Source organism: Nanorana parkeri, unplaced genomic scaffold, assembly GCF_000935625.1.
Source record: "Nanorana parkeri isolate BGI_ZX_2015 unplaced genomic scaffold, ASM93562v1 scaffold707, whole genome shotgun sequence".
Lineage (NCBI taxonomy): Eukaryota > Metazoa > Chordata > Amphibia > Anura > Dicroglossidae > Nanorana > Nanorana parkeri.
Window position 1 is genome coordinate 356,266 of NW_017306975.1, and position 20,991 is coordinate 377,256.

The following is a 20,991-nucleotide window of genomic DNA, read 5'->3' on the forward strand; positions in this document are numbered from 1 at the left end:
TGCTAACAATGGTCTGTGATTCAGTGTTTGCATACAATGGATGCTGTGGTGCAGTGTGATGAATGCTGACACTATGATTATACAGCAGCTATATGATCATGAAGACTGACTTCTTGTGTCTGCCTTTAACAGGGAATGGGTTAATATTGTTAGCAGTGTAGGCAGAAAAGTGTAGAAACTCCAAACCCCATCATGCTTCACTCTCTGGGAGACATGCCTGTGTGTGTGAGAATCTTGCAATGCCTTATGAGATTTGTAGTTCCCCCCAAAAGCTGGAGGACTGGAGTTTGTTCGCCCCTGTTTTTACATAAATGAATAAAAGCTGATCATTGTAATTACCCCTGCTGGCGTTAAATGGTTTGTCTTGGACCTCTAACTGCTTTATTTGCTGGACAACTTTTTCAACAAGTTGAAAAATAGTTACTGGCCGCGCCACCCGGAGAAAATAAAGGAAAGAAAGTCCAAAATAAAATGTGTAGCAACCACATCTAGAGATTGATGAGCTGCAATGTGTTACATTTTTGCTTTTGGCCTTTAGATATTCTTTAATCTCCCATTATTTAACCCCTTCATGACTGAGGCCCTTTTTTCCATTTTTGCACCCAACTGAACATTAGGGATGCACCGATACTAGTATCGGTGCCAATGCCGAGTATTTGGGCGAGTACTCGCCCAAATGCTCTGATAGTTTTACCAATACTGGAACTTCGTTCAGAGGAAGATTTCATCTGACCGGCAGTGCCGCGAGGTAACATGGAGCCGGGAAACTGGCTCCATGCCGTTTAGCCGGCTCGATGCTAATTGGCCGGGAAGCCGGCTTCCCAGCCAATCGGTGTCAAGCCAGGCAAACAAATATGATAATATGGCGACTTGACCCCCACCCTGTAGACACCTCATTCCCCTTACATAGATCCTTAGCAGCCATCATTACCATACCAGTCCCTCAGCCAGCTGGGCACACACCGCTCTCCAGGATCTGCCACGTCTCCTGTGTGTACAGCGCCCACGTGATTGGCCCTCAGCCTGCTACTGCGCATGCACAGGATTTCTGAATGAGAACGCCGGGCAGTCTGCGCAGTAGCAGGCTGAGGGCTGATCACGTGGACGCTGTGAACACAGGCGACGTGGGCAGATCCTGGAGAGCGGTTTCTGCTCAGCTGGCCCAGGGATTGGTATGGTAATAACGGCTGCTAAGGATCTATGTGAGGGGAATGAGGTGTCTGCAGCGTGGGGGTCGTGTCACCATATTGTCAGATCTATTTGGCCGGCCTCGATGCTGATTGGCTGGGAAGCCGGGCTTCCCGGCCAAACAGAATGGAGTCGGCTTCCTGGGCAATCAGGAGAGCGGGCGGGGGGTATTATTATGCCGCCTGGCTCCCTTGATTGCTCGGTAAGCCGAGTCTATGCTACCGGAAGTATCGGTGAGTACCGAAATATAAATATCGATACCGGAAAACCGGTATTGGTGCACCCCTACTGAACATAATGCGCACCCCAATTCATACTGGCATTTTAGATGAATGTGTTGCTGGGTGATAACCGTCTTCCAGATGTGCTCCTGTGTTGTCACCTTGTCACATGCGCCTTTGATAGTGCCCACAAGTGGCCTTGCTGACACTCTGAATTTTTGCAGTTGTATTAGGCCCCGTTCACATTGAGCGGTTCGCAAATCGCGCGATTTGCATTTTGTGCGATATCGCGCAAATGCTTGCATTGAGCAAGCTTGAATCGCGGCTAAATCCGCTTCAAAAAGGGTCCTGCTGTAGCGACACTCGACCCGCGACAGCAGGACCCTTTGCCCCATTGAGAAGCATTGGAGAGCGATATCGCGCGGTAAATTGCCGCGATATTGCGGGAATTACCGCGCGGTAAATCGCTCAATGTGAACGGTGTCTCAAGGTTTTAGCCGGTGGAAAGCAGTTCTAGAGGAGGAGAGCAGTTCAGAACATCAGGCACAAAAACACATTTAAACGCTTATGTTGTTTACAAATGTTTCCATCGAAGTCTATAGGGTTCAAAAATGCACAACACAGCTTAAAAAATTATATAAAAAAAAAAACAAAACCTTGTACCTTTTACAAGATAATGTAGAGATGTGAACAGCCACAATAAAAAGGAATTGAATTCTGGTGTTGCTCATTGCTCAGGCATGGTCCACTGTTGTCAGTATCAGGAAGCCAGTCCAAAACAATAATACACAGGCAATGCTGGAGTGAGTGTATGGAGACAGGAAGTGGCTGAAAAGGGCGGTGGGGGCGATTGGCACCACGGAGGTGGAAAAAAAGATGCATTAAAGGTGAAAACAGTATTTGGATTGAAGTCCTCTTGGAGCACAGCAAGCAAAGCACTATTTACATCATTCCATTGTTCCTGTGATTGTAAAATAATAAGAAAGTACGACTGTTTAGACTTGAGTGTCATGGTAAAGATTATGATAAAAAATATGCACCAATTTCACAGTGATACATGCCAGACCCCTTTTAATGTCTCATATGGGTTAATGTCTACATCTATCGATCGACTTGTCTGCTGGGAATTGCTGATGATAATGTGTATGAAGTCTAATTTATTTAATGCATCTTTGGGTAGTAGCATAGGGTGGTGTTCTTTATGCAGGGAAAAAAGGGGGTTGTATAAAAAGGCATTCAATCTACAACTGATCTTTTTTATAGATAGAACTTTAACATATTTGTTGTATAAACAAATGTTGCTCTGTTTTCTTTTGATGCATTTCTTTTGTTGTCCATGAACTATTTGGTTTGTCACAGACAAACATTAAGCCAAACAAGCATTGCTTAAACATCTTTATATGTGTAGTTAAAATGATTGGAGTAAGCATTTCTGATAGAAAAAACAAAGTGATCTTCATATCTTGTAGCATGGGAATATTCTTCCTTTTGAGGGCTGGAGACCACAGAAATTATCATTTTAAATAATGTTAAGCTAAGTTGTTTCAAAGGTGTCTCCTCTGTTATGGAGTTCAAAATATCAAAATCTTTGTCAGCAGGAAATCACACAATGAAGAACGTTTTAGGTCGTCTGGTATAGAGCTGCAGCTAACGATTATTTTCAAAATCGATTAGTTAGCCGATTTATTAGGTTCGATTTAATCGGTTAATCGGATAAACAATAAAATAAAAGTTTAAAAAAAGGCTCCAGTGATGGGACTACTAGTTTGTATTGAGGTTGTAGTCCATCACAGGAGCAAGCTTGGATCGATAGGAGGTGGGGAGGAGGTGCGGCACACAGCATGTGGAGCTGTGAACAGGGCCAACTGATCGGAAGCCGATTAATCGATTATTGAAAAAGTTGACAACTTTTTCAATAATCGATTATGCCGATTAATTGTTGCAGCCCTAGTCTGGTATATATTGCCATCTGCATATGATGCTTGCAAGAATTTGGATAATGAACTAATAATTAGAGGTGCACTGAGATGAAAATTGTAAACCAAAACAAAAAACAATGTCAGGCTGAAACCAAAAATAATTTTTTTCTAACCTTTTTATCAGGGGTCTAAAGAGACCCCTGATATTTCCCTTTTTGATATAGAAAAAGAGATTGAGGATGCAGAGTCCTCCAATCTCTTTTTCTGCAGCCCCTTTTACAAATGAACAGGAATCCTCTATATGAGTGCTCCTCTTCATTCATAGATTGTGGATATAGTATGAGTTACTATGTACACAATTGTGAACAGGAAGTGAGGTAGATCACTTCCCATTCATTTAAAAACTGGTACATAGTAACTCATACTATGTTCAGTTATTTACAAGCAATCAGCTTGTATCTGCTCTTGATTTACTTGTCTGCTCCCCATGTGCTTGTTGAGATCAGGCCTTTTCTGCCTGGTAAGTGCTCTATACATTCAGTGCATATTCACAGTTCTGAGCTTAAAATTGGACTTATTATTTATTACAGGTATTTTATATAGCGCAAACACTTTATGCAGAGCTTTACATAGTTGCACATTCACATCTTTATATTATCTTTGTTTTAGTGTGCTGTTTATAACACCCTTGCATTTTAATTATGAAAAAATTAACACATACAAAAAGGAGCCTTACTACACTGCATCACATGGAACACAAAACATTAAAAATGCATGTGTTTTTAAATGGAAACATGAAAAGGCAGCCTGTCATTCTTCAAGACCTGGGAGTGGGCAGCTCCTCTTTAAAATGTATAGGTCGTTGTGGCCAGACATTAGTCATTTTGATGCTTAGCACCAATATTCTAAATCATAGAGTCTTGTACATAAGCTTACTCCTGATAGGGTTATCTTGTTCTGATTTTTCCATTCCGATTTCTATACTAGGAGAGATTCTCCTGTTAGGTCTAAAATATGTGGTTTATGGGCACCTTTTATACTCATTCTCTGATTTTGTACTCAGAATTACTGCAGCGAAAAGTTCTGTGAGGGCTATCGTGACATCATTGGCGGTCACCGATGGCCCAGAATGCTTTTCTCAGTTTCAGTACAGATTTCTCAGGAAAAACGTAGAGTGGGGGTAGTTCCTTGGCTCATGCAAATGTCTCTATAGATGGAAAATGTATTGGCGGTGTTGTTTTGACATCTTATGGGCTATGCTTGCCATTATTGCACAGTTTGGTCTTAAAGAAAATGCATACAGAGGAATCTTGTGTGTGTGTCACAAGTGGAATATCAGTGTATTGCATTTATTTACTTATAGTTATTACTTCATACATGAACATCACTGATTCAAATTGCTGTTCTTTTAATACTTATGTGTTATGGATAGACATATTCCAGGGGTGTTGAAATAAAAAAAAAAAAAAAAAAGCTACTTGTCCAAGGGCTAAATTAGGGGCCCGATCTACTTCTCCTTCATGTCAATCTACTTGTCATGATACAAAAAATTATTTTAACCATGCTAAGAAGCGCTTCACCTGACTGCACTGACCAATGAGTGTGTGCAATTTGCAAGCAAAATCCATAGTGCAGGGCTTTGCTCTCAGCACACACACTGCCCTACGTTTATTTGCATGCAGATGGTGGGGACAGCGGGATTTGGTTTTAATTTTTTTTTTCCCATTTATTCTCTAATCCTTTTTTTCTTCTTAGCACTTTATATATTTCACGTAAATGTATTGCCATCACACAGGGGATAAAAGGCCACTATGTGATGGTGTTTGGAGGTGACAGGCTCTCTTTATGGAGCCTGCCCTCCAATACAGAAGATCAAGTTCAGCATTGTGTTCGATCTTCTGTACAGTCCCACATGTGACAGCTGAGATAGCAAGAGCTGTGAGTACAGCGATCCTGTATTACTGATCACACAGATTACCCCTCACTGCCCGCCCACATCCACGATCGGCACAGAGATGCGGGTAGAAGTAAGGAGGAGCAGGTGTGGGCGGATGACAGCCGCCGATACAGTCCCGATCTCAGAAAGAAGTTGCTGGAAGACTGCTCATGTAAGCCTGTACTTGCCTCCCCACCACATGGTGCTCTATAATGTATTGCTGGGATTTGTATTCCTCTATAGCTGATGGTACATTTTGCTGTATATTTTAGAGGAATACAAATCCCAGCAATACATTATACACTGTATGTATATAGTATTCCTGTGATTTGTTGTATTCCTATATAGCTGGTGATATTCTGCACTGCGCTGTATAGAGGACTACAAATCAAGGAATAATACATTGTACAACGCAATGCGGAATACCACCAGCTATAGAGGAGTACAACAAGTCCCAGCAATAATACATTATACAGTGGTGCAATGCCGAATACCACCAGCTTTAGAGGACTACTAAACCCAGCAATAGTACATTATACAGCGCAATGCAGAATACCGCCAGCTATAATGCACTATTGCTGGGCATTGTTGTATTCCTCTATAGCCAGTGGTATTCTGCATTGCGCTGTATAATGTACTATTGCTGGGTTTTGTAGTCCTCTATAGCCGATGCCATTCTTCATCCTTGTATAATTTTACACTTTTCATTTCACTATATTGCACACCACACTTTTTTTTTTTCTGTGATGGACTACAATCTCAATACAAACTAGTAGTCCCATCACTGGAGCCATTTAAAAAAATATATTTAATTTTTTAACCGAACTTAATAATCGGCTAACTAATCGATTTTGAAAATAATCGTTAGCCGCAGCTCTAAAGTTTGCCATTGATTTTATAGGCAAATACTAGGCTTTCTGGAACAATGAGCTGTAGACAGATGAACTAAAGAGATTTGTTTGGCCATAGTAACAGAAGACATGTTGGGCATAAGCTGAAGACAGCATTTCAGGAGTAGTAGCTAAAACATATATGGTGGTGGAAATGTTTTGGTTCGGGTTGCTTTTCTACTTCAGGGCCTGGACAGCGCATGGTCATAAAGTCATCTAAGAGTTCTGCATCATATCAAAGTGTGCTTGATGAGAATGTAAGCTCATCTCTCCAAAAGTTGAGATTGAACTGGAAATAGATTTTTCAAACATAATGATTTGGCACAATACCAAATCTTACAAGGAATAGCTCAAAATAAAGAAATAAAGGTTTTATTGGCCTTGGTTTATTAAAATGTTATGGATGGGATTTGAAATGGGCATGAACTGCCCATTTCAAATCCCATCCATAACATTTTAATAAATTAAGGAAACCCATGAACATGTTGCAATTTATGGATTTTGCAAGGAGGAGTGGTAAAAAATTGTCAGTGGCAGAGAGTAGTGGGCAATTATGGAAAAAACATCTACAAGAACTAATTTCTGCTAAAGAGGGCAATACCAGCTTCTGAGACCAAGGGTGTACTTTTTCTGTAATATACCACTATACCAGCTGGTATAAAAATGGGAAAACCAGTGTGAAGTTGCCAAGAAACTTGGAGGTGTGTGTTTGTGTATAGATATATAGATATATATCTTAAAATAAGAGTCAACAAGTACCAAATAATATATAGGCTCAAAATTGCACGTGCTTGTGAAACTGAAAAACGACAGTGGATGTTACGCTGTAGTTTTTACAGTAGGCATTTACCTTTTTGCTGCCAGACTTTTTTTTTTTTCATACACATGCTAGGATGCCCCTTTCTATTTTTCTAAGGAAAAAAAACATCAAATTGACTAATGGAATGATAAAATGCAATTTTTTTATGTGCGTAATATCCACAACTAATTGACATCTGGTGACTAATTGCTCTAAATGGCGCCACTGCCTTCAGATAGTACGGATTGCAGACTTGGGGATACAGAGGGTCTATTGGGACATGGGAGGCTGGACGGTGTGCAATGTATTGCCATCTGCTGTCCTCCATAAATGAGCCAGCACACCATACAACGGCACAACACACACAAGCTGCCTCCCGCGACTTACAGGCTTCAGATTGCACACACTGCTCTATGGCAGTTGCAGATTAGCCAAACCAGGCAATATTAAAGTGTTCTTAAAGTTCATATTAAAGGTTTTTAAGCTATTTGAAATGCTGAATAAATCACTTACAAATGGGTGCTGCTTTGTAATGTTTAAAAGTTTTAACTTCCTGCAGAATCACCTGTTCTCCTGAGCACTGGCCCTAATACCCTGTTTCTGTGTGCTAGTAAAATTTGTGTCTCCACAAACGCACAGCAAGGCAAGCCACGTCCCTCCATCCAGCCCCCCGCTCCCCCCTCCCCTCTCTTTCTTAATTATCCCTTCCACCAGCTAGTAGAGGTACAGTTGCAGGAGACTGCAATGTCCCTTGTCAAGTTGTAGTCAACAGGAAGTTTAGGGAAGCTGAGCTGAGAGAGTTGGAGCCAGCTGTGAGTCTTTTGCAAAAAATTTAAGAAATGCATATTTGTTCTGGATTTTTATATTGGAAAAAAAAGATTGATTTTAATATTACTTTAATTCAAGAGTTTGAGTGAACACTGTCTCCTGCATTACTGCTGGCCACCACTTGGGGGACAATTTATTAGATGCAAATCTCGCATATAATCTGGTACACTGTGTGGCAGCCTAAACTATTACCCAAATTTCTGCTCTTTTGTTTGTATCATGGTACCTTACCGTTTTCACAATGACGCAAGGGAGAATGATTCCAACAAGTCATCTCTTCTAGATGCATGTTCTTTCTGGTTCTGCATGACTACAGGAGTCTAGGGCTGCAACAACTCGACATAATCGATTATAATCAGTTATTGAAAAAGTTGTCAACTTTTTCAATCATCGATTAATCGGCTTCTGATTGGTTGGCCCTGTTCACGGCTCCACACACGCTGCGCGCCACACCTCTTCCCCACCTCACGCTCGCCGCTGCCAGACCCACCCGCATCCACGCTCCGCACCTCCTCCCCGCCTCACGCTCACCGCCCGCCCAAATCCACGATCGGCACAGGGACGCGGTGAGAAGAAGTAAGGAGGAGCAGGTGTGGGCGGATGACAGCCGCCGATAGACGGGCCTGATCTCAGAAACAAGTTGCTGGAAGACTGCTCAGGTAACCCTGCACTCCCACCCACACATGGTGCTCTATAATGTATTGCTGGGATTTCTATTCCTCTATAGCTGATGGTACATTGTGCTGTACTGTATATTATACATAAGAATACAAATCCCAGCAATACATTGTACACTGTATGTATAATGTATTGATGAGATTTGTTGTACTCCTATATATCTGGTGGCATTCTGCATTGCGCTGTATAGAGGACTACAAATCAAGGAATAATACATTATACAGCGCAATGCGGAATACCACCAGCTATAGAGGAGTACAAAAAATCCCAGCAATAGTACATTATGCAGTCGTGCAATGCCGAATACCACTAGCTATAGAGGACTACAAAACCCAGCAGAATACCGCCAGCTATAATGTACTGTTGCTGGGATTTGTTGTATTCCTATATAGCTGGTGGTATTCTGCATTGTGCTGTATAATGTACTATTGCTGGGTTTTGGAGTCCTCTTTAGCCAGTGCCATTCTGCATTCATTGCTGTATAATTTTTTTCACTTTTCATTTCACTATATTGTTACCCACACTTCTTTTTTTTTTTTCTTTTTTACTTCCGCTCCAAGCTTGCTCCTGTGATGGGGTTGCAATCTCAATACAAACTAGAAGTCCCTCACCGGAGCCATTTTTTAAAATGTATTTTATTTTTTATCCGATTAACCGATTAATCGAACTTAATAATCGGCTAACTAATCGATTTTGAAAATAATCGTTAGCTGCAGCTCTACAGGAGTCCCTGCATCACTAGAAAGACCCATTAGCTCGGGCTGTAAAGATTCCCCAATTGGATTCCAGCACCACTGACATTTCAGCCTGTCTGCTTTCAGATAGAAGAGCTGATGCATATCTCTCGGATATTGGGACTAGACCAGGATGGGACAGCAATGTTTAAAGTAGATGTGCATTAAAATGGAATTTTCAGTCGGAAACTGAAAATGAAAAATTTGTCAAACCGAAAAAAAAAAACATTTTTTAACCTTTTTTTGAAAAGTTTTTTTTTTTTTTTCCTGGAGCATCAAGCCATCCAAACAGCATGGAGACGGTTTCTTGGGCCAATCATAAAGCCGGGTAGCGAGTTCTTACCGGCCGCCCTGATTTGGCCGGGAAGCCTCTGACTGGAAGTTCGGTATCGGGGGTTAGCATCGGAGCATTTGGGCAGTATTGGTGCATCCCTAGTAAATACAATAAAACAGTACATTATTACATTGTATTCCTCAGTGGCACTTGCAGCCTATCTGCAAGTGTCACTATATACAGAAGTGGCTGCATTTTGACATGCGGTATATGATACGTAGCAACTCCTGCTTGTCAAAAATGATAGCAGGAGGAAGAGAGCAAGGTGTAGAAAAGTCCTAGAAACGTTATCTCTTATATCTAAGGTCCTCAAGTCATTAATGTTTACATCCTCTTAACTAGCAGTAAAAAATAAATTACCCTTCCAAACACCTGTAGCTTCAGGTACCATGGAGTAATTCATCCTAAAGTTTGCAGCTGAAAGGGACTCTGTCTCTTTAACAAAGTACTCTTCATACTCTCTGCTAGTTACCCTATTGACAGCTGCTCTGTTGTAGAGAGATCTCTTCTGCTGAAGTGTCTTTTGAAACCTACATTTCAGGGCGTGTCGATCTGCTATGCCTTGTATGTAACACCTGCTTTGATGTGTTTTTATGCATTGGCTACAGGTATTAAGCTTTGGTTGATTGCTTTAAACTAGGGATACACCGATACTTTTCCGAGTACCAGTGCCGATACTTGGCAGAGTTCCTGTCCATTCCTGGCATCTGTAAGACATTCAAAATAAAGTCAGGATAATGTAACTCCAGCACACATGCATGGTAATTGCATCATCAGTGTCCGCCCAATGGACAAAACGACAAGACGGTGGACAATGCATCGCTGGAGAAGGACACCCGAAGGTAAGTGTGCCATAATGTGCAAGTGTGCTGGACATACTTGCCCATTATGGCAAATTCTGGCTGGCCACCCCCCACCTGATCAGTTCCTGATACCTGGCAGCCAGCAAATGGCTTGCAACAGAAGTGATATCTTGCTATTTTAAATCCCATGTACCCTAATCCATTTCCACCTTTGTTAGTGATTTAGCATTTATTGTGGTAATGAAGAGGTTAGGTGCACATTTTCATGACTCACATTTTAGGCTTTTCTCGTGTTTTTAACGAAGGTTTTATTAGGCCTTAAACCTAAAAATTCAAAATTTTATCCACAGGAAAATCAGTCTGACACCAGGGTCAGATGGTAATTAGGCTTTAAACAGCTCCCCCCCTCTCTGTTATTCACTCTAACATGATCAATAAACAGCAGATCTGCCTTTACAGACAATACACTGTCTGCGGCTTTCAAAACACAGGCAATAATTTTTACATGAGGATATGAAGAGGAAAGCTAACAAAACAGTTTGTTTGTTCCTACACAGAAACTGCATATACCTGTTTTATGTACACTTTATATACATTGCTGGCATATGTTTTTTTTTTAAAAATACCTCAGAAAAGGTGGAAATGGGCTTTAAACTCCTTATTAACAATCCGTTCTCACTCCAAAAATGATCAGCAAACAGCAGCTCTGCCTTTACAGACAATACACTGTCTGGGAAGGGGCTGCCACTCTCAATACTAATAAATGGGAGAGTTGAGAAGGAGCTTCCAAAACACAGGCAGACATTTTTACACGAGGAGATGAAGAGGAAAGCTAACAAAGAAGTAAGTTTGTTGGTTCTTACACAGCATCTGCATATGCCTGTTTTATGTACACTCTGTGTACATTGCTGTCATATGTTTAAAAAAAAATACCTCTGCAAAGGTGGAAATGGACTTTAAATGTTATCCTACACACAAACCGTTTTCCTTTGGCGAAATTTTGCTTCCGTTCGCGAACTCCTAATCGGGTGACGAACACGGCCGGGCCATCTTGCTCACTCTGACTCGTGGTCGTGGCTTCCTCTAGTCGAGATCGCGATCGCCGACAGACCTGTGCACACTTGCTGTGAAGCTTTTTTGTGTGCTTTTTTAGCACATACAGTACTGTACAGAATTATTCAATCCAGCATGGCTCCAAAGAATGTGCAGAGCCATAACGAAGGGGAAAAGAATGAAGAGCCGTAATAAAGGTGACGAGAAAAAAATGACATTTGGTTCAGAACAGATTAACCTTATTTACATTGAACCTTTATGGGACAATTTGATTCTGTTTGCGACCAAAATCGGTTCGCGACCACGTTCGTAGGGGTCAGAGCGGATTGACCTTATTTATATTGAACCTTATGAGGAAGTTTGATTCGGTTTGTGACCAGAATCATGGAACAAATTAAGTTTGTGAACAGAGGTACTACTGTACTAATTTCCTCCGGTGACCCAAATCTCAGCATATAGAGGGCTTTTGCGACCGCAGCGGGATGGATCCCAACAATACTGTTAAGATCCACCCCGCTGGCTGATTGACAGCTGCCACTAGAGGCAGAGCCAGCTGTGCCCTCACCCCCCATCGTTCCTCTAGTCAGTGCTGGAGAAACAGAGGGGAGCGGGGAATCCTGCGGCAAGCGGTGACTGACATTCACCGCTCTCTGCAGGGAGAGGGTCGGAAAGTCAGCGATTGGCGGTATGTGTTCCCTGACTTCCCGATCGATAGAGCTGACCTGTGACATCTTCAGTGTCACAGGTTGGCTTAAATTATGGGGATTGAGTGTTTTTCACTTGCCCCATAATTCTCCCTTTTAATCCTATTTTATGTCTTGCAATTCTAAACTAATGCATTTTTTGTATATTGCTCTTTTGGCCAGATATTCCTGCAGTAGAGAGCTGTCCATAAACCTAGCAGCATAAATGCTATTCATATAAAATCTGATTTAAAGGGCATTTGTTAATATATATAAGCACATGACTGACTTGTTTTTGTTAATACTAGCAAAAGTGTGTGTGCCCATTCCAGAATGGGCAAAGTTATACTGATTGAGCATTATGCAGCTGCAGTGACGAGAGCAAGGAGGGGGAAGAAGGGTTAGGTTCAGGGTCATTGGGTGGAAAAGGGGTGGGGTGTGCTTTCAGCAGACATAGGTAATAGCAGAGGGGCATGGAGTGAGCACATGCTGGCTTGGTGAGAGAGGAGGTACGGGTGCAATGCTGAAGGGGTGCACAGCTTTACTTGTGAAAGGTGGGAGAGGAGAAGGATCAGTGTTGTGCAGGGTGTGCTTTATAAAGGAATGAGATGATAGATGGGCTTACAGGCGCAATGGTGGTAGTGAAGACACAGTGATGGGAGGGGCTGTTGAGAAGAGGAATGGATGGAGAGCGTGGAGATGCAGTGTAGTGGCCCTATAAAACATGATTTAAAGGGCTTTATAAATCTAGACACATTAACAAGTCTGACATGTCTTTGTTAATAAGAAAGCCCAGTATACACATGTTGTATTAAAAGTCTATTCCCCTGCAGCCATCTGTGCTTTCTAGACTGGCCTGAGCCAGTGTAATCTCTCTACAAGCAACACAGTAGTTTTAAAATCTGCTGAACTCAGACATAGGAGTGGTCTAGGTTATCCTTGACCGAGTGACCCTTTTGTGGGTTTTTTTTAATATGCTAAATAGAATGTATTTCCTTTTAAAATGGACATCCACGGCATGTAGGAAGTTAAAGCTCTCCACAAGTGAAATTATGCCCAAAGACAGTGGACTGCTTCTTCTCAGGGATTCTGCAACACTCCCTATTTTCTTCTATGTGTGTTTAGAAATCTAAATAAAGCTTTACACACCCAATTTTTTTTACTTATTTTGGATTATAATAATTCAACCAGAGCTTATCCACACTTTCCCCTTTTATTGAACTTCAATAAAACTGAAAATGTATGTAAAACTATTCCAAGTAAGACTAAAATAATTATGCAGTATGAACATGTCATTGGGTACAGATTAAATGGTCAGAGATTGCATATGTAAATTACCTTCTGCTTGCCCCAAGAGCCCATGGATCCAGTGTACATGTATGCATAAACCCCCCTCCCCCCACACTCAGTAATGCTTCCATATTCAATCAAGTTTCTGAAATTGATAGCTTGTCACGGATTACATTCAAATAGTTATCCATTTCTCGCTATCTGTTATGGGAGTCCACACTGAAAACCTACGTATATCAAACATTAGACATCTAATTGGTTGTGTTTTATGGTATAAAACGTGTCCTTTTATCCAATAATTATTTAAAAATCGTAGTGAATCAGTCAGTAATATAATCTATACCTAATAATTAAAACTGACCTTTTGAAGGCTTCCAGTGCTGATGTACTTGCAGTGGTAAAAGTGAGCTCCTGAATCAACATTGCGCACAAATTTTTACAGTGAACTCCATAACAAAGACTAGAGGCCACCATCTTAAATTGGTGGAGAAAAGATTTAACCACAAAGGGCAAAGGGGCTTCTTTTCAGTTAGAATGGTTGCATTTTAGAACTCGGTGCCACAAGCAGTGGTATCAGCAGAGAGTATTGAATCATTCAAAAATCAATTACCTTCCTCAGAGACCATAACATACAGGGTTACAGGTACTCTTTTTAAAAACTAGATCACACAGGGACTTGTGTACACACATACACAATCACTCGCAGACACAAAGGGTGAGCTTGATGGACCTGTGTCTTTATTAAACCTCAAATACTATGTTGGAAAGGGTAGTTCACCGCAAGAATTGTTCGCAGATTGCTCCTCCTGGGATTATTAGGCTGCCTGAATCCTATAAACCACATACCCTTATGTGTATTTGCACCACCATTCCCACAGCTTTGGGTCTCATCCCCATTTGTGGTGGGAAGGGCAGATAGGCTGGGAGCACCACAGCCTGACAGAAAAACACCCAGACCTGTCCTTGTCAAATACTATACTGATAAACCTGCTATACTTCTGCGCCTCCAGAATTTTAGACATTGCTGGCCACAATCTCCTCGTCATTTTTGTGGAATACTCCATTAAGGTGACCTGGAAATGGAAGATGTCCAGCAAGGTTTTCTCTGCACTTCCGTCAGACATGGATCCCCTTCACTTTGGTGTATTCCATCACTCCATTAAAAAAAAAAGGTGGAAAACACACCTTCCAGGACCTCAGAGAAGCTGAACTGTTCTTTGAATCGGAATCACACCTTATTCTTTCCCCTTCACTTCAGTCGCAACGCACACCGTGCAAAGGAAACCAGCAGTGAAGCATTCCACCTTCATCTCAATGCAACAGACTTTACTGACTTGCTCCTACTATCACCATATTTTGAGTTTTGCTCAGTGAGTCTAAGTATACTCTTAACTGCACATTACGTCTAAGGGCTAAATAGATAAACTGCTGGGCAGATGTATGTGGGCCTTCACTGTCCTCACGTACAATGCAAGACGCTGCTCCTGTATTGTAATTGACAACACCAGAGGCAAACACTAGCTGGATTACTTAAGAGAAGAGGCTTCAGGGAACCGGTCGCAGATTGGCAGAAGCCTGCCTCTTCGAGCAATAAGGCAAGTATTACAGCTTATAGCTCTACCACTAGGTTTATAAACCTTACAAAGTGCTCCCCCCCGCGCACTGCAATGGTATTTTTTATTTTCAGCTTTAAAGATTTCAGCTTTTTATTCAGTATTCATATACTGTCACTATATTCTACTGTACCGAACCATAATAAAAAAAAAAAACTGCCACTGAGGTAACAGGACTTTCCCCACCCCCATATTAACAAATCGGAGAACGTTTGCAGAATTGTCAACAACTATTTGTTAGACTGCAGTCCTGGTTAAATAGAAGGTAGAATGGAGTTTATAGTTTAGTGTCACATAAAATGGAAAGCCCCTTTGTAATCTACTTCTACAATCAAAACAAATAGCTTTTGAAGTTTTGCGAAGAGCCTTTTGAGTGCAGTTTGGTGAATCCCGAGTGATGTAACCAAACACTACCATGCATATGTACAACATCTTTTCATAGCCTTGATGTAAAGAGCAAGCTGTGGCTCTGAGGGCAATGCATTAATTTCTATACCTAACGACTAATAGCTAAACACACATTTGCAGTATACATCTCAAAGATATTGGTTACTTCCTACAAAAATAACTTGTACATTTGTTGTTTTGAAGGCATACATGTAGCCAAAAATATGAATTGCTTATTCCTTGTGAAAAAGTCCTTTTACAGCAGTGGTATATCGGGTTTAAAATGACTATTTTATAAATGTTCACTTGGAACACTGTAATGCAGTCCTGTCCTATTGTCATATTACATTTAGCAATGACAAACATAGAAAATAATAAAAACTCAGGAGGGAGGACACCAACAAAAAAATACCTAGCTAAAGGTTCTATAGTATATTTAAAAAAAAAAAAAAAATGGCAAACATCACTTGAGTTCCAGGTGGACCATGAAAAATGCATATGGAGTACCAAAACCTCGGTCACTTGTAAGAAGTGTTCCGTTTTTTTTTTTTTTAAGATCCTTTAATAAATAAGGATAAGTGGTTATCTGCTTGATGGGCCAAATATGAAGAAAAGGAGGTTAAGGAATTTTGGGTTAGGTTGAAAAAAACTCAAGTTCATGGAGTTTTAAAAAATGTATAAAGTCATTGAAGGAGAACTATGAGGTGAATGAGAATCACTCATCCTCATAGTTCGAGCTGACGTGTGACAATGAAACACGTCGTCTCAATACATCGGAAAGTGAGCGTACACATATCGTCGCTCACTTCTTGATCATCTCCCTGCAGAGAGCTGTGACTGTCAGTCATGATTCCCTGCAGGGATTCCCCGCTCCAAACCTCCGGCGCTGACTGGAGGAATGGACGGGAGGGGGCCGGTACAGCTGGCTCTGCCTCCTCTTGATAGGCAGAGCCAGTTGTCACTCACGCAGTAGGTGGATCTCAACAGTAATGTCTGGATGCGTCCTGGCTGCAGCGGTCTCAGTAAACCGCGATACACTGAGCTTTGGGGCACCGGAGGACACTAGCATATGTCCTCCCGTGACCCTTAAGAGAACTATGGGGAAAAAAAACTTTCCCCATAGTTCTCTTTTAACAAATACATTGAAAGCCTATACCCACAGTTGATCCACAAGAAGTCAAAAAAAAAAGCATGGTCCAATTTTCTCCAACAAGGGGAAAAATGTCCTTCCTGATCCCTTAAAGCAGTTGAATATTTCCTGGATCAATAATCTTTGGTTGTTTTATTTATAATTTATTATAAGCCAGCTATAGTTTGTGCATTTAGGCATGCATCCAGCATCCCCAAAAAACAACCTGAACTATCCAGCATTATGTCCTTTTTGTAATGAGTTAATAAATTTGCATCAAATTCACTGTTTGGACCATTTTTGTATTTAAACATGGAGGTGGAGTAGTTAAATGACAGAATCTCTAAGTAGGCGCGAGCGGCTTAACTGACGTGGGCGTGGCGTAAGCGGCGGGCGTAAGCGGCGTGCAGCGGCGAGCAGGAAATTGGAATTTTAGCCGACGAATCAACGATGGAAAACGTTGGCAGCGTTTTCCATCGTCTATTTTAATCGACTTAATCGAATAATTGTTGCAGCTCTAGTGTTTTTTTCCTCTCTTGGTGACCTTTCTGTCAGGATACAGAACTCGAGCTGTGCAAAATAGTTTTCCTGTATTTCTGATGCAGCGTTGAAGGATCGGTCACATTCTGATGGTGAGGAAAACAAGCAAATAACTAATTTCAGTTCTTATTTCACTACTGTGGTGAAAATAGATAACGAAAGACTAACTATGAAGTAAGTGAAAGAACTGTGAAAGAACTATGAAGTAAGTGATTTACACTCATACTCATAGCCGACATGTGACAATGAAACTGTCACACGTCAACTCTATTGAACGGGAAGTGACTGAATACATATTGTCGCTCGCTCACTTCCCGATCATCTCCCTGCATGACTGTCGGTCCCCCCTCCCCACTCCGATCCTCCAGGGCTAACTGGAGGAAGGGTTGGGCACAACTGGCTCTGCCTCCAGATAGGCAGAGCCCGCCATCAATCAGCCAGCTGGGTGGACCTCGGCAGTGGCGCTCTCAGTATGTAACGGGCAATAGCCCGCTATATACAGAGCTTTTGGTCACAGGAGGAGGTTGGTATACAGGTAAAACTCGAATAATTAGAATATCGTGCAAAAGTAATGGCAGTAAGGCCCCATTCACACCTATGCGTATTGTAATATGCGCGTCTGTCGCGCGTTTTTTGCCGCGATTCGCGGTAAAAAAGTCGCGCGATTCCAAAGGCTACTTGGCAGTATCCAAATGGAAAACGCCCTACAAAACGGACCAATACGCAGCAAAAACGCTACGGGACCTTTTCATGCGTGGGCCGTTTTGTAGTGCGTTCGGGACGGGCGGAAATACGGACAGGTGGGAACGATACCATTGACTACAATGCTATTTATTTTTTTGACCGTTTTGTAGAGCGTTCATCAAGCGTAGGACGCGCTACAAAACGGTCAGGTGTGAATGGGGCCTAAGTGCTGCAAAAGGGGCCCAAACCAAGTACTTGCATATGCATGCTTGTACTTTTCAGAGGTCCGATATTGTTCTATGTACAATCCTTGTTTTATTGATTGCATGTAATAATCTACTTTTTTGAGGTTGTGGATTTGGGGTTCTTGGGGTTTTCATGAGCTGTAAGCCATAATCATCACAATTATGACAAATCACGGCTTGAATTATCTTGCTTTGCATGTAATGAGTCTATCTCATATATTAGTTTCACCTTTTAGGTTGCATTAGTGAAATGAACTTTGCACGATATTCTAATTATTCGAGTTTCACCTGTATGTCCTACCGTGATCCTAAAGAGAACTATGGGATAAAAACTTTACCCCTTTTAAACATATCTTAAATACATAAACCAAAATATGTTAATAGTAAATATTTGTTGTAGTAATACCGTATATACTCGAGTATAAGCCGTCCCGAATATAAATAGGGATGTACCGATACCAGTATCTGTATCAGTGCCGATGCCAAGTATTTCGGTGAGTACTCGTACTCGCCCAAATGCTCCGATGCCTAGACTGATACTTCCAGTATCAGGATGCCGGGCAGCAAGTAATTACACGCCTCCGACTTTCTGATTGGCCAGAAAGCCGGCTTCATGCCCATCACCTGGTGACAAGACAGCATGGAGCCAGCTTCCCGGCCAATCAGGAAGCTGGGCACTGTGTAATGGCGCGTTGCCCGGCTTCTTGATTGGACAGAAAGCCGGCTCCATGCTTTCTCGTTGATTATGATTATTTGATTTAGCTCAGCCACCCGCCCTGTGCCACCGCCACTCTGCTCAGCTGTTCTCCTTTATGTCCCTCCTCTGCTGATGTGGGCGGGTGCAATATCCAGCTTGCTATTGGCTGTTTCAAATTGCAATAGCAAACTGGCTATTGCACACACCCACTACCTGCTGTGTTCACATTCCCTGGCCGAAGCTATTCAAGCCATGTGTGCTTGAATAGCTCCTTTTTAAGTGGAAAGGTCACCCTAGGGGTCTCATAGAACTCTGTCACCCTTTGACCCCCCCTCCATGTGGTAGCAATAAAGTAAAAAAAAAAAAAAACAGTTTGAAAAATAAAAGGTAAATAAATTTAGAAATACAAAAAAAAAAGTGAAGTCCCCCACCCCCCACTAATGCGTGCAAACACTCTTCGCACCCGCAGTGCATATGTGTGGTTGCAAAAAAATTGTGCATGCAATTTTGTTCTGAAGTAAACTCCATTTGTGTATTTCATTTTAAATGAAAACTGGTATTTCATTTTAATTATATGATAAAAAAAAAAAATTATCAGCCATCTAATCGATTATGAAAATAAGTTAGTTGCAGCCCTAGAGAATGGCTTATCTACTATCAGGCTCTACTTAAGCCACTGGCCAGTGTAGTATTGGCTACGGTCTTCCAGCAATGGGGCCCTTTAAATCTTACTAAACTATAGGTGTTTTATCTTAATGTACTGCTAGTAAGCAGTGCAGCATGCTCCAACATATGAGTGGACTAGCGTAGGCAAGCAATTACAATAATCGCCTCCTCTGCTGCTCGATCCCAGCTGCACAGCTCAGCTTTCCCGAACTTCCGGGTAGAGCAGCGTGTGTACGGGAAACAAAGGGGCATGCGCTGTTGAGGCTACAGGTGGGGGGTAGGGAGGCGTGACAATGCTAGATAATGGATGCGCGCTGGGGCGGGACCCTGTAGGAAGGAGAAAACTGAGAATAGGACAGCGGCACTAGCGCTGAAGGAACGGCTTGAAACTGCTAGAAGGAAGGTGTAGACGTCACGAAGCATCACATAAGGCTTTACACCAGCATTAGGGGGCAAAAAAAAAATGTAGGCTTTAGTGTCACTTTAGAGTATTTGCAGTTCCCTTTGGCAGAACTCCGTTCCCACTAGCACAGAATTGGCAAGCCACAGCCAACAAACAGTGGTGGTCAATATGCCTCGCACCACACTGATGCTCCGCAGATGTTCTCCTTGGTGCAGTGTATTCCTTGACTGTCACTCCTACGGGCAGGATGAAGGCAGATGAATAGTAGGCCACAGCACGTCTGACTGGATGATGACAGACAAAGATGTAGGTCACTTTGTCCTTGGCTGTCCCCGCTCTCCTGGCACACCTGCTCGGAGATCATCTTGTGGGTCTTCCCTCTGCTACAGTAGCTCTCTTGGCAGTCAGTCTCTCAGCACAACATGGCTCATTCCACAGCACTCTGCCCTGCACAGATTCAGCATCTCCTTATTGCTGCAACTTGATCCCCAGCACAGAAGCCAGTGAAACTTTCGGCTCAGTTAACACCAGTCTGACATAAGACACAGACCCAAAACCATTACAGGCTCCCTGCAGCAATTCTGATCCCTTAACATATGCCCTAGCAGCTTTCACTCCAGCAGCAGCCACAAGCCCCTCTGGTGAGCGGGACCTTCCACCGGCCATGGTGGAGGCCATTCACAGTCCTCTTCCATGCTGCTAGGGGCAACCAAAGTACATCCTTGCCACACGCACCAACCCCCCCCCCCCCCCAGCAAGGTGTGACATCTTGCCAAGAGGCTTAAAGGGGCTGGTGCTACACAAGGAATGGTGTCGGCCATGACAGGTTATTTTTTCCAAACTAAGAATACCTCATTTTTACAACCAAGGGAAGCACCACAAGTGAAAACTCTGGGAGCACTGTGACACTGGGATCACAGGTAAGGGTAGAAGAACAGAAGTCTCTGGGAGCTTCCTAGGAGTACATAGAACACACAGGTGCAGTAAGACTGGAAGATCTCTTGCTGTATGCTGGACCCACAGGTGCAGGAGTGCTGGAAGCTCCTTTGGCGTACACAGGGATTTGCAAGTACAAGAGGTAATTTCTGGAGACATAGTGATGCATCCCCTAACACAGAACAATGTGTTGCCAGGCCCAAGTGCCCGGGTTTTGATTGACTGCTGCACCAACGGCCTCACACAGCAGGAAAGAACGGGGTAGAGGTGAGTGTAATCCATAGCACTGTAAAATGGCCAGGTAATGAAAGGAATATACAGGCTAATACACAATT

The 20,991-nt window shown here is 42.3% G+C and overlaps 1 protein-coding gene across 2 annotated transcripts in view; it reads left to right on the forward strand.

The window, feature by feature from the left end:
- The window catches only part of STAT3 (signal transducer and activator of transcription 3), an 87,653-nt gene that overhangs the window by 501 nt on the left and 66,161 nt on the right, over window positions 1-20,991 (forward strand). The gene's annotated exons all lie outside the window — the stretch shown is intronic.